Source organism: Sinohyriopsis cumingii, chromosome 1 (assembly GCF_028554795.1).
Source record: "Sinohyriopsis cumingii isolate HCF-2022 chromosome 1, ASM2855479v2, whole genome shotgun sequence".
Classification (NCBI taxonomy): Eukaryota; Metazoa; Mollusca; class Bivalvia; order Unionida; family Unionidae; genus Sinohyriopsis; species Sinohyriopsis cumingii.
Window position 1 is genome coordinate 186,179,886 of NC_142961.1, and position 16,718 is coordinate 186,196,603.

Sequence of the window (16,718 nt, forward strand, 5' to 3'; positions counted from 1 at the left end):
TTGTAGGTTCTTATTACAACAAATTAACAGGGTATACGGGATTCAAATGTTAAAAATTACAAAGATGTTGGTGGTGACTGTGAATTTTTCTATTACGTGGTAATGTGTTAATGAAAATAGGTAGTATATTCTCTTTGGATGCAAGAACACTTTAGAGAAGTTCAGTAAGATGTTTCAACTTGGGTTCAGTCTTATTTAATAATGGGCTTTGTTACAAAGGCTGAGAAAAAATCCACGACAGAACGACTTTAAAATGTAGGGAAGTCTAAGAAAATATGATGACTAAGATATAGTTTATGATTACGATAATAATGTTCTGCCAATTTATCATAATCTTGGATTTTCAAAGGACATGTGTCGATTTACAAACACCCCAAAATAATACATACTTGAGTCAGGATACTTCAGCACAAAGTCTGACAATATAATAAACATATAATAATCAATGTTTATACAACAACTGATATAGTTTACTTTTTAAGACTGCTATATTCTTTGTTTACACATACCAATTAATAATGCATGGAGTAAAGTCTTAGCATGAAATGAAAAGACCATCATTTTTATTTATACTAATGGTTGCGGTAATTGCTTTAGTTTACAACTTGAAATATGCAATAAACAGATGACGCCAGTAGATGCTTTGTTTATACACCCGAACGAACATGCAAATAAGAAATCCCATTAGGCTGAGACATGTTCTACGACGTTATCATCAAGGAAGTTAACAAACTGTCTAGCTGTTTTTAACAATTCCAAACAATGTTGCTACTGCATTTTTTGCTAAACCAAAAAGGTAAAAAATGTCTGGTTTTTATTTTCTTTAGACGTTTTCTAATGTCAGTGAGAGAATCAACGTTGCCTCCCGATAGGGCGCTACCCCATTTGATCTTCCGCAGTCCGCTAAACCTTTCACATACGATTGCTAATAATAAAGTGGCAGATAACATTCACATACTGAATGCATTATTATAGCAGCTTTTATTACTCCCTTCACTTCAAACAGTTGTTTTGATCTTTCATCTGATGGCATTTTTTCCTAACGTTTAAATGTTTGTTTTCTGTATTTCTCTAAATTTCTATGAAATTGTATTATTTATCTAGATAGTTCGACTCTTTTATTTTCAACACTTTCAAACTGTTATTGAATGCTGAGTATTCGTTGAGCCTGTTCCTTTGCCGAGCTCTTTTGTTTGTGTTTCAAACGTTTTAACGTAAGTTTTTAATTAATACATGTTTCACCTGACTTGTACATCGTTTACTTGACTTCTTATTTATCTTTTTCATTTGACAACGTGTACATCATTCATTTGGATCCTTGATTATCTTTTACATGTGACACCTTCGTATATTAGAACTTTTACAACATTTAATCGACTTATTAATCATCTTTTCATTTTACAACTACTTGTGTAGCATTTTACACGTATCCTTGATTATATCTTTCATGTCACAACTTGTGCAGCATTTCACACGTATCTTGATTATATCTTTCATGTCACAACTTGTGCAGCATTTTACACGTATCCTTGATTATCTCTTTCATGTCACAACTTGTGCAGCATTTTACACGTATCCTTGATTATCTCTTTCATGTCACAACTTGTGCAGCATTTTACACGTATCCTTGATTATATCTTTCATGTCACAACTTGTGCAGCATTTTACACGTATCCTTGATTATATTTTTCATGTGACAACATGTGCCATATTTTACACGTATAATTGATTATCTCTTTCATGTGACAACTTGTGCAGCATTTTACACGTATCTTTGATTATCTTTTTCATGTGACAACAGTAGTTAATAGGGATACCGTAGAGTCTATGGGACTTAGCTTTAAAAACACCTCTGGGACGATATAGGGTCTATGTAAATTTAACATTAACACCCCTGGGACTGTATAGGGTCTATGTAAATTTAACATGGACAAAAACCCTTGGGACGATTAGGGTCGATGGGAATTAGTATTACAGACCTTCCTGGGACGGTATAGGGCCTATGTAAATTTAACATGGACAAAAAACCCTGGGACTGTATAGGGTCTATGTAAAATTGAAACAGGGAGGGGTCTCTATTTTAAAAAAAAAAAAATGGGGTAGGCAATTGAAAGTAGATCTCTTTTCGAGAAATTGGAGTGGCCCTGAAAAGGGCCTTTGGTTTTCTTCTTCTTCTTCTTCTAACTCCTTAACTTCTTTATCCATTCCCTTATTTTTTCCATCATTCCTTTCTTCTTCTTCTTCTTTTTATTTTCCGGTATCCAGTCCGGATGACCCATGGCTCGGAACTTCTGTTGGATTTTCATCCAGTTAGCATTCAGTTCCTCTAATTCTTCCTTTTTCTTTCTATTTTCTTCTTCTTTTCTATCTTTTGCCCACCTGTTCTTTATTTTCTCCACTTCTTCATCTATCACCTTTCTCATCTTTTCTTCCCCTTTTTTCAATTGTTCAACACTCCTTTTGACAAAGGCCACTCTGACCTTTTTTATATCTCTTCCAAAAACCTTCTTACTTCTTCTACCTTCTCCATGGCCTCATTTATTGTCCCCACTCTGACATCAGCGGGATTTATCAGCCCTCTCAATCTCTTCACTTCTTCTTCAATTAATCCCTCTATCATCTCCCTGGCTAATTTTAGTTCGTTCACGTAGTGCAGACTTGTTCTTAACCTCCAATCTCTTTCAATCCTTTCACCATCCACCATCCAAAAATAAACATGCCTTAAATCATTAAACAGTTGGGACACTTCCTTCTTCGTTTTTTTATTCCTTAGAATGGTGCGAACGATTGTTGTTGTTGTTGAGTTGAAATAAAGTGGCGTGCGCTACGCATTGAGCATGTACCACTGGTTTATGATGCCACAGGCACCTAAATGATTACTCCTGGAGGGAAGGAATGGAGCCACTTCCTCCAGGCATTTATGTGTTCACAGAACACTAATTGATTGGGCCGTCAGGTCGAGGTACTTTTGTGTACACATCGATCTGATTGTAAGACCTATGTTTTTTGGTTGAGTGGGATTGGACCCAGCACACACTCTATCATTAATTTGCACTGATTAGCGGCTAGTGGGATTGGACCCGATCTAGTTCGTATTTTAATTTATGATGCGTGCACTGCACATATGGGTTTTGATGTCTGTCCGTGGTAAAGGGTGAAAGTGGTCGGGCTCAGGCGGAGTTATCTTGCCACAGGTTAGCAGGGTTTTTCCGATCCAGGATATTTTGTTCTAAATTTCCGTCTTTGGAATTTTGAATAATAAAAAACTCTGTGCTGTTTTTAAGTGAGATAGAGTCTATTGAGGTCGATGTTAGCTACTAGGTGACAGCATTTTGGTCGGTTAGTTTCGCAGCATTCTGCTGCTGGCCCTGGATGGAATAGGTGTTTTTTCCATCTTAATGAGTAATTATTTTGGGTCCTATTTTTCTAGTTATAAGTTTTGGTTGCAGCCTTGTGCTGCTGGCCCTGATAGTCATTGGGTTTTTTGACTACCTTATGCATGTGATGTTTTGGGGTGTTATTCTATGTTGTTGTTATATTTGCAGCATTGTGCCGCCGGGCCTGATAGTCGTTGGGTTTTTACGACTACCTCATATGTGTAAGTTTTTGGGTCTTAATAAGGGGATCCCTGATAGTCTATTCTTGCGACCACCTTATACGTTCTAATTTTGGGATTACATGGTTATATCTAGGTTTATCTTAGCTGTCACCTATGTATAGAAAATAGAGTTTTGTAGCTGTTGGTTAGGGTGTTAGGAGAAGGGTAAGTGAAGAGGAGTGGAGTAGGATTATTTGCACCACCTACCCCCCTGTATATTCCTTCCTGGTTTTTGGACTAGTTATCTTTTTGTAGTTGGTGGTTTTTTTATTTTACTCTTATTATTTGTATAGTTTTATCAGTCAGTGGGTTTGTTTTGCTTATAATTGTTTGGATTTATCCTTAATTTGTTTTAGTTAATCAGGTCCCTGCACGGTCATGTCAGTCCGTGAACCCACAAGACCTATCCGGCCGTCCCAGTTCCAATTAACTGGTAGTAGTGAATAGGGATACATTACGTACAATGGAAATTAGCATTACAGAGACCCCTGGATCAGATTACGTACAATGTAAATTTAACATGGCGAAAAATCGTGGGTCAGATTACGTACAAGGGGAATTAACATGGGAATAAATCGTAGGTCACTTTACGTACAAGGGGAATTTAACATGGGAAAAAATCGTGGGTCACTTTACGTACAAGGGGAATTTAACATGGGAAAAAATCGTGGGTCTGTCTAGCGACAAGGGGAATTTAACATGGGGAATAGAGTTTGGGCTTGTTTAGGGACAAGGGGAATTGAATATGGGATTTTTTTAATTTTTTTTTAAAAAAAAATTAAAAAAGGGGTAGGCAATTGAAAAGTCATTCTCTTCTCGAGAAATATGGCTGGCCCTGAAAAGGGCCTTTGGGTTTTTCTTCTTCTTCTAACTTCTTAACTTCTTCCACCATCCTCTTATTATGTCCATCATTCCTTTCTTCTTCTTCTTTTCTGTTTCCGGCATCCAGTCCGGGTGACCCATGGCCCGGAACTTCTCTTGGATTTTCATCCAGTTTGCGTTTAGTTTTTCTAGTTCTTCCTTTTTTTCTATTTTCTTCTTCTTTTCTTTCTTTTGACCACTTTTCTTTGATCTTCTTGACCTCTTCGGTCAGCACATTCCTCATTACTTCTTCCGCTTTCTTAAGTTTGTCTAACCCCCACTTCGCGAAAGACCAATCTGTCCATTCTACAATGTCTTCTAGAAAGCACCTTGCACCCGTCACATGAACTATCGCTTCTTTTAACTTACATACGGTGGGTTAATTAAACCTCTGATTCTCTTCTCCTCATCCTCTATCATTTCTTTTACAATATTTACGGATAAGTGGAGGCTGGTTACTTGTCTTGAGACGAAGTCTTTTGTCACTGCATACCTCCATTCCTGTTCAACCCTTTCTGCTACACTCAATCCATCCACCATCCAATACCAACTTCCCATAAGATCGTTGTATAAAGCTGAAGCTGCTGGCATCTTCTTGTTTGCTTATTCCGTAGAATGGGCTCCAATGGCCAACACTGTTAGTTTTATACTGAAAGCGCGGACGTGATGGAAAACATCCATCTACAAACATAAAATTGATCTTACCTAGATCATGACCAAACAACACGCGGACGTGAAGGAAAACATCCCCACTTTTTCTCATTTCATATAATAAAACCCAAACTATACTCTCCACATACGCTAAGAAACAATAAAGAAACTACTATTCACACAAACTTGCGTGAGCAGTTACAAACACAAACACAAACACACAAACACATACCCTCACACTATTAAAAAAAGAGCTAGTGTTTATATTCACACTACTCTACCTACACACACACACACACATTGGCAAATGGATCGTTATTTCTTTTCTAGAGTATTGGGGTAGCCCTGAAAAGGGCTGTGTTTTTTTTTTTTTTGAACTCCAGATGCACCTATCTAATGATGGCACCTTCCTGGCCTGGCGCCACACACGCATCTTCTTCCCCAGTCTCCTTTCACCTTTCTTCTGGGGAGCGCAGAGGGAGGATGATTCGCTTCAGCACCCCAATCCTCTGTCTCGGGAATATTGTACGACATCCTCTCTCCTATTTTCTTTTCCTCCTCCTCCCTCTGTCTTCTCTCCTCCTCTTCCTTCTTTATTCTTTCTTCTTCTACTATAGCCTCCGCGGCCAGTTCATTTAACAGGCGCCTGACATATTCCAGATGTATCTGGAGTTCAAGAAGTTTGCTTATTCTGCTATTCATTCTTGTGTTGATCAATCAACAAGGGTAGCTAGACTGCCCAGCGAGTTTCAATTTATAGTGAAAGCGCGGACGTGAAGGAAAACATCCCCCTAAAAACATAAAATTGATCTTACCTAGATCATGACCAAAGAAACAACGCGCGGACCTAAAAGAAACACTCACTTTTTTATGCTACCCATTCCTATTCTAAAATTTTTTTCATTAATCACTTCAATAGACTATCCACATACGCAAAGCAATCCAATCCAACCCCCAAATCTACTCTCCCCACACCTCAAACAGCCAAAAAAAAAACAAACATCATATTAATCTACTATCCACACCTACGTACGTGAGCACTTACAAACACACAATCTTATACACCAACACATACCTTCACATTTTTTAAAAAAGAGTTAGTGTTTATTTTCACACTACTCTACCTACACACATTGGCAAATTGATGGTTATTTCTTTTCTAGAGTATTTGGGTAGCCCTGAAAAGGGCTGTTTTTTTGTTTGCTATGGCAATCTTTTTTTAGTTTCTAAGAATGCGATGTCCTCTGAGGATAGACTTTCTGGCGATAGGTCTGCTTCTTCGGAAAGAGAAGAAGAACTCTTTGGTGTCGATACGACAATCGACAAAGCCTCTGTCAGCTTTAGGTTGCTGCTGCTGTTGTTGTTGCTGCTGTTGCTGTTGCTGCTGCTGTCTCTGAAGTCTGTACTTTTCTGTCCATTCTTCTTTCTCCCTGTTCACTTCTTCTCTGAAGAGCTCTTCTATCAGGTCATCAGTGACTTTTAACATTCTCACGTTCTCTATTTCTTCTGGCTTCGGTATCAGACTGTGTCTGACCCTATGCAGATTCACGTAGGCTTCGTTTAGCTTAGCTAGTTTGGAGCACATCTTCGTAGGAGGATGAGTCGACAATGGATGGTTAGACTGGAAACAACCCCGGTTCTTAAAGTCAAAGCGCGGACGTGAAGGAAAACATCCCCCACACGGTTTTCGAGTCGCAACGTTCAATGAGTGTCATGAGAGGGATAGTAAGAAATTAAAGAGCATCAATCAAATATTCTTACAGCCAAACAAACCACAAAGGCATTTTTTTCAAAACACAACATTTTTTATTCAAAAATCACTTAACACTAAACAACAACATTTCTAACATTTTTAACAATAATCCAACATGATACCATCAAACATTTTTTCTTCAAAACAAATGACAAACATTTTTCTCAATTCACACTCTACTTTAAACAGGGCTGACAACGTTGTGAATGAAATTGTGATTTCCACTGTTGGAAATCATTAGGCCATTGATGGACACTACGTTTCCTAGCTTGAGACAAAAGATAAGCATAATGGTCACAAAACCATCGATCTACTTTCACATCATGTCTGGAAGAAGAACGAAGATCAAAATGAGTCACTAAATGTTCTAAGGAATAGCCCAGGCTGCGATGATGCAGAAAATACACACAGTACTGTCCACACACCAAGGAATCTGTGCCTTGTAATTTCACGTTATTGAATCGGGTAGTCTGAGCATTTCTTCTCATAAAGTCGATGATATCGTCTTCCAAAGGGGGCAATCCGTACGAATCGAAATATTCCACACATCCTTCTTGAGGAAAGTAGACGGCTACCCAGTGGGTTCCTGGGAGATGACTGTCGTCCGTGTTGATCACGTAAGCTTGATGGTCTTTAGGTTTGCGATGTCCCGTGGCTTCGTACAAGGACAAGTACGATCTCAAGTAATTGTGCTTGGCAAAGTCAGGTTCGAAAGGTCGGGTACACAAGGTCTTGCCATCACGACTGACTTCGATTTTCTTCACCTTGAAGTGTTGAAAGTTGAAAGGATTTTTAAGGAAGGCTCCGTTGAAGGCTTCATTCTGGACCATACCAAGGATTAAACGCTTGGGTAACTGTCCTTGAAACAGATGATCTTCGATCATGGAATGATGGTTAGCGGGAATGGTGAAGGTTTTCACTTCCACGCGACGTATCGGATACTTGGCGGTCGTTCTGCTCAACGTCTGACTGATGTCGTTTCCCACTTTAGGCAACACTTCCATGCGTCGTACGTAGAGTTTGGCCTCCTCGATTTTGCTTTTAGGATTGCCATTCTTAATAGCATCACCACCAGCCAACAAATGGAAAGCGGTACTGCTGCGATTCAGTCTCAAGCGGACATTGACACCGTTCAGCAAATATTTCTCTTGCAACCACATGTCCAAATGCAAACGATCCATCAGTTCTAAACTCTTCTTATTTAAGATTTTGCTTTCTCTTTCCTCAAAGCCGCTATTGGTTCCATCTGCAATGTCGAACTTGCCCGCTTCGTCAGGTTCCCATAGCACGCAGGCATTGAGATGAGTATCCTTGGCATCTATTCCGTACGTCAAGAGATTTTCCAGGTAGGCACGGTAAGGGTAAGTATCCATGCTGCTGCTGACCAGTTTGTTGTTCAAGTACAAGTCCACTGAGCTGAACAAGGAATGCATGAAATTGTTGACGGGAGCTATATTCTCAGTGTCTTCTACTGCACCATTATCCTTATCTAGAACTTGGACTTTCAAGTACAAGTAACTGCTATTCAGATCGATGTAATCTTCGGGCTGTCCTTTGATTTCAAACTCGATGGGAGCGGAATCGGCCAATGAGGAGACGGGATGAAATTCCACCCATTGGGATTCTTGCATGGTCATCATGGAGGGGGGCATGGTAAACAGATCCAGTTCCGTCTTGGAACAAGCGCAAGACCCTCGGTGCATCATTCTTTTTTGTCTCTTTCTCAATAATCGAAAACGTCAAAGTCTCGAACGGTTCTTCTTTTCTTGGCCTTTCTAACTTGAAGTCTGGTGAAAGGATGTTTTCTTCGTCGTCGTCTCTTTCTGCCGTGTCCTTGCTGAATGCCTGACTCGGTAGCGTGCAGTGCATTTATAGGTGTGTCTCGTCGGCCTAAAATGTCTTTACCCGTTTGCAGCAAGACATTTTTGCCAGCCCTCATGAAGGCTTCTTTAGGGTTTTGTTTGTCGATGATGACATTTTGCCTTGCGTCAGTGCCGCATCTTTCAAGGCGTGCAATCCGCGTGTCACCATCGGTTTCAACACCGGGGCCACCGAACGAAAGGCGGATTTTAACATATCTCCTAAACCGTGTCCTCGCTGTCGAGCAACCCCTCGGTACACTGGATACATGACTTACGAATCGTGAGAGAACCGTTTTCGAAAATGGAGTTTCACCGTGACTTTTCCTTTGGTGAATGGAATATTTTGTCCCAAATCTCCTTTTATAGCAATGTTGACCGTGTCCAAATACGACTTGCTGACTGGCAAATAGTGAGGATGGACAAATTCGCGGTGGACGTGGTAAGTGTTTCCACCTTCCTCGTCAGCGTTCGTGACGGAATCTACTTTGAAAGGAATGACACGCAGTAACGGTACGGAGGTGTGTCCCACCACGTTGTATTCCACCACATCGGAGTACACAAACATCAAATTCAGTCCTTGATTCAGTTCTACTGGGATACTAAAGAACTTGATAAAAGGCTCGTTGTCGTAAATGATTGCTATCTCACCTTTTTGCTCAAATTTCTTTCTCACCTCCATGTCTCCGCCCAACATGTCAAACAATTCAGGACAAAATAAGAAAGACATGATTTTACGCCCCTCAGGAAATTTCATCAGGAAGCGACGAGCTGTTTTGTGGTACTCCAGGGTGACGACACCTTTTTTGACTTCCTCCAAAGCTCTCAGAAACACGCCATTAAACCTGGTGGCTATGGTGCTGACCAAATGTTGACCACTAAAGTAATAGCCTGGGGGAATAAACAAGTGGCAGGTCCACGTTCGAGTTTTTTCATTACAGGTTTTCTTGTCATATTTGACATTATTTAAGTTCTGTTGCACTTGCTCGTCATGAACTTCCACATGAAATTTATTTTGATTGGGAAGGACATTGAGGACTTTGGTCGGGTGAATCATTTCTACTAAAGCCACTTCCCAATGGGCTTCGTGATCTAAGGGGATGGCCTGAGGTAATTTGGCCGTGTAACAGCACAACGTGTTGTGGGGTAACACCTCCATGGAACTGTCACTGGGTAAGGTTAAGTAAAATTGGTTTTGGTGACTCATAATTCCAGAGTTCTGTGGCTGTCCGAGGGGTTACTGGACGTCAGAGGCGTGTCTCCGCCCAAAATGGGGTTCTGGTTGTGGTTGGAGTGGTGACTGACACTGGCACTGGACACAAGGTTCCCGTTCGAGGAGAATTTCAGGGAGGGATTGGGAAGCAGGTAACCGATGCAACTGCTCAATAAAATGGTCCACAATTGTTTGTCTCCTTGTTGCAAACTCAAATTGGCGATGGCTGCCCCGATGACACAATACACCACGAAGATTTGGCAGAAAAAGACGATTTGCGTTTTAGGCACACGTTCTCCACACCACACCCACAAGGGTTGTTTTTGTAAATCTTGCACAGAAGAACTTGGTGAAGGAGGAGTGGTCGACGTAGCTGCGTCTGCTGAGTGAAAGGGCATGATGGTCACTTCTTTTTATAGTCGATGACTTGCGAAGCGTCGATCCAAGAATCAAAACTGGGTGGATATCCTTTACAACGTACTTTGACTTCTTTGACACGTCGTTTGCCCACTTTACGGGTTCTGCGTTCGAGAATGCTTTCGATGTCGTACACGTCGTCTTCTTTTTTGGTGACACGTTGTAACTCGGGTAAATAAAACGTTCCTTTGAGCACTTCTCCATTCATGTCTTCCAATTTATAGACGGCAGGATGACGACCATGCACTCGTCCAGTGACGCGAAACAATTCGGTCGTCCAGTTAGGTAAGTAACCTTTGTCGAAAGTGCGTTTGGTTTTGCCAATGCGCACCCAATCTCCTACGGCCAACTCTCCACTTTTCTTGGGGACAGCCCTCGTCGGGGACGTACCGAACAGGCGCTCAAACACCAACACGTCGTTCTCGGGAGTCACTTCTTGCGGGGCACGTCCGATGCTTCGATGGTAAGATTGGTTGTACGCTTGCACCAGGTGCGGTAAGATGTCGATGTACTTCAGAGTGTGGTGATGCGTGAAATATTTCCACATGCGTTCTTACAAAGTGCGTTGAAAACGTTCCAAGATGCTGGCTTTGGTTTCGGGATTGTCGGTGGTAAAAAAATGAATGTCACGTTTCTTTAATTCTTTTTGGAAAGCTTGGTTCAGAAATTCGGTGCCTTTGTCCGTTTGCCATCGAAGAGGGTGACGACCGCTTTGTTTCAACACCCGTTGCAGGGCTCGCACTAACTCGCTGCTCGATTTGGAAGTCAAGGGTACGACCCAGGCAAATTTGGAAAAGACGTCGATGACACAAAACAAATATTTGTAGCCACGATTGTAGCTGGCCAAATGAGAGACATCGGCTAAATCGGCTTGCCATTGATGATCGATGCCTTCCACTCGGGTGCGACTTCTGGCAAACTTGCGTCGAATGGGTTTGTGTAAAGTGTAGGTAGCTTGTTCTTGTAACCATCGTTGCACGTGAGGTAAACGGAGACTTTTCAGTTGAGTTTTGGCAGCACGATACAATTTCTGAACTCCTGCGTAACCTGCAGGATGGGAGGGATCGTAGTAAATGCTGGCTAAGACTTTTTCCATTTTTTGTGTTGGTTGGTGTGTTAATAAGTCACCCACTCTTTGGTGATGCTACTTTGGGTGGGTCGAAAGGGTGGTTTAGAAACGGATTTACGTGTCCGATGGGCTACGGGAGTAGAAGTCGAAGGTAGTGGTGGTGGAGGTGGCAATGGAATGGCTTTGGTTTTCTTTTCTTTTTTCACTTCTGGTTTCCCTTCTTTCTTTTTCACTTCTGTCGAAGGAGGAGTGGACATCATCTTTTTAACCCAAGCTTTCATTTCTTCTCGTTGAGGTGTGGGGGACGGGGTCAACAAGGATGCTGCAATCTTACTTGAAATGGGAGCTGCTGACGGTGTTTAAAACACTTCTCGCATCTCTTCTTCCTCAGGTCTTCGCGGGGTAGCATCTCTGGTGACCCCTGGGGATGGTAGTAGTGGTGGTGGTGGCGGTAGTGATGATGGTGCTGGACTTTTCATCAAGGTCTTAAAATCTTTCAGAGTGGGTAGAGCTCTTTCGTCTAAAGCCTTCTGGTGAAAGAGTTGCAGTCGTTGCAAGAGTTGACCGTACTTTTGCGATTTTTCTGTTTCGGACAAATCTTGGCGATCCATCAAGGACTGCAATTCGTGTTGTAACTGGGACATCTCGTTCGCATTGGGATTGGGAGGTAAATGCGGGGTGCGTTGTTCTTGCCACCGATGGTATTCCATCCATCGTTTGTAAGGCACTAAAGCCAGTTTTCGTCCTTCCATGGGTTGACAGGGGTCGATTCTGAGATCTTGGGACTTCCCAGGGCCTTTTTATCTTGCTCCCACCAGTCCTCATAACATGGTTCCCAAGACTCCTTTCAGTATGGGACCTAACAAGAGGGGTAAAATGCCTCCACGTTGGACCAACATCTTCTTCTTTTGACGAATGGGAATTTTCTTTTGAACCATTTGGCGAAGAACGTGACGATGTTTGCTTAAGCATTGTTTCTGGTGTTTGGACAAAGAGGATCGTGGCTTTCAAGACGTTCAAACAACATTCGCACACGGTATCGATGACCTCTTTCGAGGCCGATTGAATGAGTTTTTTTCGTAGGGGTGGAGAAGCTTTGGACAGGACAGATAACATGTCCCCATGTTTGGCTAAACGTGTTGGCAGTCCTTTCCTTTTCTTTCCTTTGGGTTTTCGGGAGGGTGACATCTTTGAGTCTTCAGGAGCACCAAAAAACACTCATACCCCCGACTTGGTCACACACCTTTTTTATACTGGAACGCGTCGCCACTGATTGTCTTTACGTCGTATCAGTTTGAGGACAGGCATGACACGTCGTGCAGGGGTACGCAACGGACTAAATCGAGCCAGTTCTTGCTTGGACAAATCCAGTAAACTTTGTAACATGCCCGATCTTTCTTGGACTTTGATTTTGGGAGAAGGTACATTGTGAGCAGAAGCCACTGCCACTAAATGGGAGGGTCCTGGCACTGGGGAAGTTCTTTTCGGGATCATCAACGGAGAAGTTCTTGGTGTGATCAACGTCTCCAAGTACTCTTCAGTTCTTGGTGTCATCAACGGAGAAGTGGATGAACGTGAGGCTGCCGGAGACTCAGTCACCGCTTTGGTCGGTCGTGGTTTGCGAGTGTAAGGTTGCGTCCTGGCCGAAGAAGAAGTGCCTTTCTTGCCACTAGTTTTCTTCTGTGGGCTTTTCTTTTTCTGGGGACTTTTTATCTGTTTCTTTTTCTGGGGGCTTCTTTTCTTTTTCCGGGGTGGTGTCTGGTCAGAGGAGGGTTCCGCCACTGGAAAAGTTTTTCTTCTTGGGGACCTGGTCTTTTTCTTTTTCTTCTTGGGGCTTCGTTGGACTTTTTTCTTGGGGAGAAGTTTGGGGGCATTAGGATCCCATCTTAAGAGAGAGCGAATGATGACCCCTCCTAGAGTACCGCTCCCTCCAGGTTTCAAAATGATTTGTTTTTTGGTTTGAGTGTCGATACGGGGATCGGCCAGTTGGACCAAAGCGACTTTGTTTCGATCGAAAAAGCGTTTGATGAGGAATCTGAATGATTCCTTGGAGTATTTGACGTGCCGTCACCGTGAATTATCGTAAGACTTCTTTGAGACTAGCTTCTAAGACACGAGCTCGTATTTGTGGATTTTTTTCTCGACTGATGCCATACAAGGCACGAATCAATTTGACGGGAAGATGCGACTGAAGGGACGTCATGTTCACACTGTGTGAGACAGACGAAAAAGGGTCTGAGGTTTTTATAGATTTTTTTATGGGGAGTGAAATTAAGTCGAGGACGGAGACGTGTACAGGACAGGCCCTCCGTCTTGGCACCAGTGGTGAAACAAGTGGGTACGAAATCGCAAATCCTCGGGAGTCGTAGGTTTCAAATCGACGAGTAAATAGGCGTGTGGCGTTTGAGTGGCATCGTCGTACGCCTGAGTCAGCCAAGGCGTTCCTAACTGTTTGGCTAAGACTTGCACTTGCGATTTATCTCGAGGGCTTTTAAACAAAACCACGTAATGCGCATTGAGACTGATGGTGCGATGGGCTTTACTTTGTTGAAACAAATTTTGGGTGATGTAAACGACACTGGCATTACGATGATGCCCTTTGCGCGTGAACCACAGTTTAATTTCTTCTTCGTCTTCTCCTAACATGTCGTCGAAAATGACCAAATGGGTTTGACGGGAGTCAGAGACGATGCCGTCGTCTTCTTTAGGAATGCCTTCCACAAACACGATGGAATCGCCTTGACTTTCTTGCAAGAGGCTGTACGCTTATTGCCACTCTTTGTAACACCACACGATCCGTTGAGGGGGCCGATCGATCAAATGATGTTTATGTTCGATCAAACGTTTGACGAATTCGGTTTTGCCAGAACCGCTAGGTCCAGCAATGAGCATGTTAAAGGGATGGCGAAGATACAAAGCCTCCCAACTGGCACGATATAAGTGTTCGTCGATGACTTTGACAGTAGAGGAAGAGGGAGCAGAGACAGCAGAGGTAGCCATTGTGTGAGAAATGTCACTTGTGACACGAAAACAAACAAGACAAGAGTTTATATACTTTTTCAGAACACGTTTATTGAATGTTTTTTCAAACATGAATACGAAAGACAAAAATACATAAAAGCCAAAGGCTTAAGTACAAGGATAAAAGGCACATGATAACCATTAACGTGGAATAAAAACAAGTGTCTGTACAACATGTTTTGGGTAATGTTCTAACCAGTTCTATAGTAGGGGGTAAGGTCACACAAGTGTCCTCCCGAAAGGGTCTTTCAGGCCTGTCCACGACAGTCCCGTCCTGGGAGACGGGTTCTTCTGGCACCGTCACTAACACGGGTTGAAAAGTAACTTTTTTCCTTGAACAACTCTCGTGCATAGTGGCCACTTCTTGGGTCCAAGTTTCAAAATCCCATTCTTTCCAGGCACGGACATCTGTCCAATGGGGATGTAAGTCACAAGCTACACACACAACGTCATACACGTCTTGGGTAGCTAAAAGTTGACGAATCTTTTTTTCCTGTTGAGGTCGAGAAGTATCCAGATGAAAACGCAAGGCTTTGAGCAAAAGGAGTTTTTCGTGACCATTTAAGGCCATGGCGGTATGGTAAGTACTGATCGTAAAGAGTCCACAAAGAATCGGCTGGCAAACGAAATCCCAGAAAACAAGTCACTAAGACACACACCACTTGTCGTCCCAAATTGAATGGATACAGTTCTTGTAATAATCGATGGTAATGATCCACGGTTTGAATATGGTCATTGAGTTCCTTCCGCGGAATCTGTTCAATGACATGTGACATAAGTCGTGGCATGGCAGCCTGTTTTTATATTCTCTTTTTTTCGGATGCAAAACACGTACTTTCTAGCCAGAGATCTTCGTTCTCCAGTAGGGAATTTAAATGTTACATACTGTAACCGAAACGTCAGAGTTCGTTTAGAAGTTTCGTCTTCCGCTAAGCAGATTCCACGTAACAAATATTGGTAATCCTTTAACTCGTCTTCCTCAATACGTTGCAGTAAGTGAATGTCGAAGTAACCAAAATTATGAACATGTACATCATTGGTGACCTCAAAGTTTTGAACAATGTCTGACCATTGAAACAATTTCTGACGAATCAGTTTTCTTATACCATTCAGGTACCAGTGGTTAAAGATCTGGTGACGTAACGGATGCAATTGTTCTTTACGTTTCACTTGTATTTTGACCAGCTCTCGGTAAATCCTTTCTCTCAATTCCACAGGCAAAGCACGAATGTTCTCTTGTAAAGTGTTCATGAATAGGTCAGTCCGTACAATTCACAATCTTCTCATAGAGAGCAAAAGTAATCCACATAGTGAGTAATTTCTGACCACTGCCATTCAGGGTAACGTCCAAGAATGTCACTGAACTCTTTTGATGTAAACGGTCTAAAGCGATATAATAGGATGAATGCACCCTTGACCCAAAGAAATCTAACATACTGGTTGACTATTTTCACTTTCCTATTATGAATTTCTCGACACAAAAGTTCTACAGTGACCCATTGAGATTTCACTCTGGCAAACCCCTGCCAAACTTCTTTGTAAATCTCCTCTTGCAGTTCTTTAGGTAATGATTCAATATCGTTTTTGAAATGAAGTTTAAATACTGGTCTCGGTGATGTCCAACATTTGACTCCTAACCAATCTGGTTTCTTCTTCGTCAACGACATGGTAAGTTACTTCAATGTCTCGGTCCTACTAAGGGTAAGTAATGTCAATTCGGTGATAATCGAGCATGTTCTACGTAGGCCGAATCTTGCGGTTCCCAGTGGTGAAGTGACACACCGCAACTGAAGCACTTGACTTTATCTCCTTCGCCCAAGTAGAACAATCCGGCTCTGGCTAATTCTTCGGGGGTCGGTCCTCCCAGATACTTAGGCCATTTTCCTTTGAACTATTGAAGACGATTTTCAAAGTCGCAGTATTCCGACAAACGCACAGGGAACGAATATTCGTCTTTCACAGGTTCGTTTCGATGAAGTTTGAGTGACATGGGCAGGAGTTTGCTCAGGGCTGGATGACATCCGTAGGGGGGTAGACGTGACAGTGAACATTCCCCTTTAAAACGAAACCCAGTAAAATGTCCAAGAGGACGAGCGGCATCACTTTCGCATCCCTCAGGTTTGACACGCACAGCATCACTTTCCATGATAGGGGCAGTGAGAACAAAGTTACCATGATGCTTTACGGCATCGCTAAGGTCACAACGTACAGCATCGTACCCATCGCAAGGCTCACAATCGCATTCCACTTCCGAAGCCTCACACTTGAATTGTGCC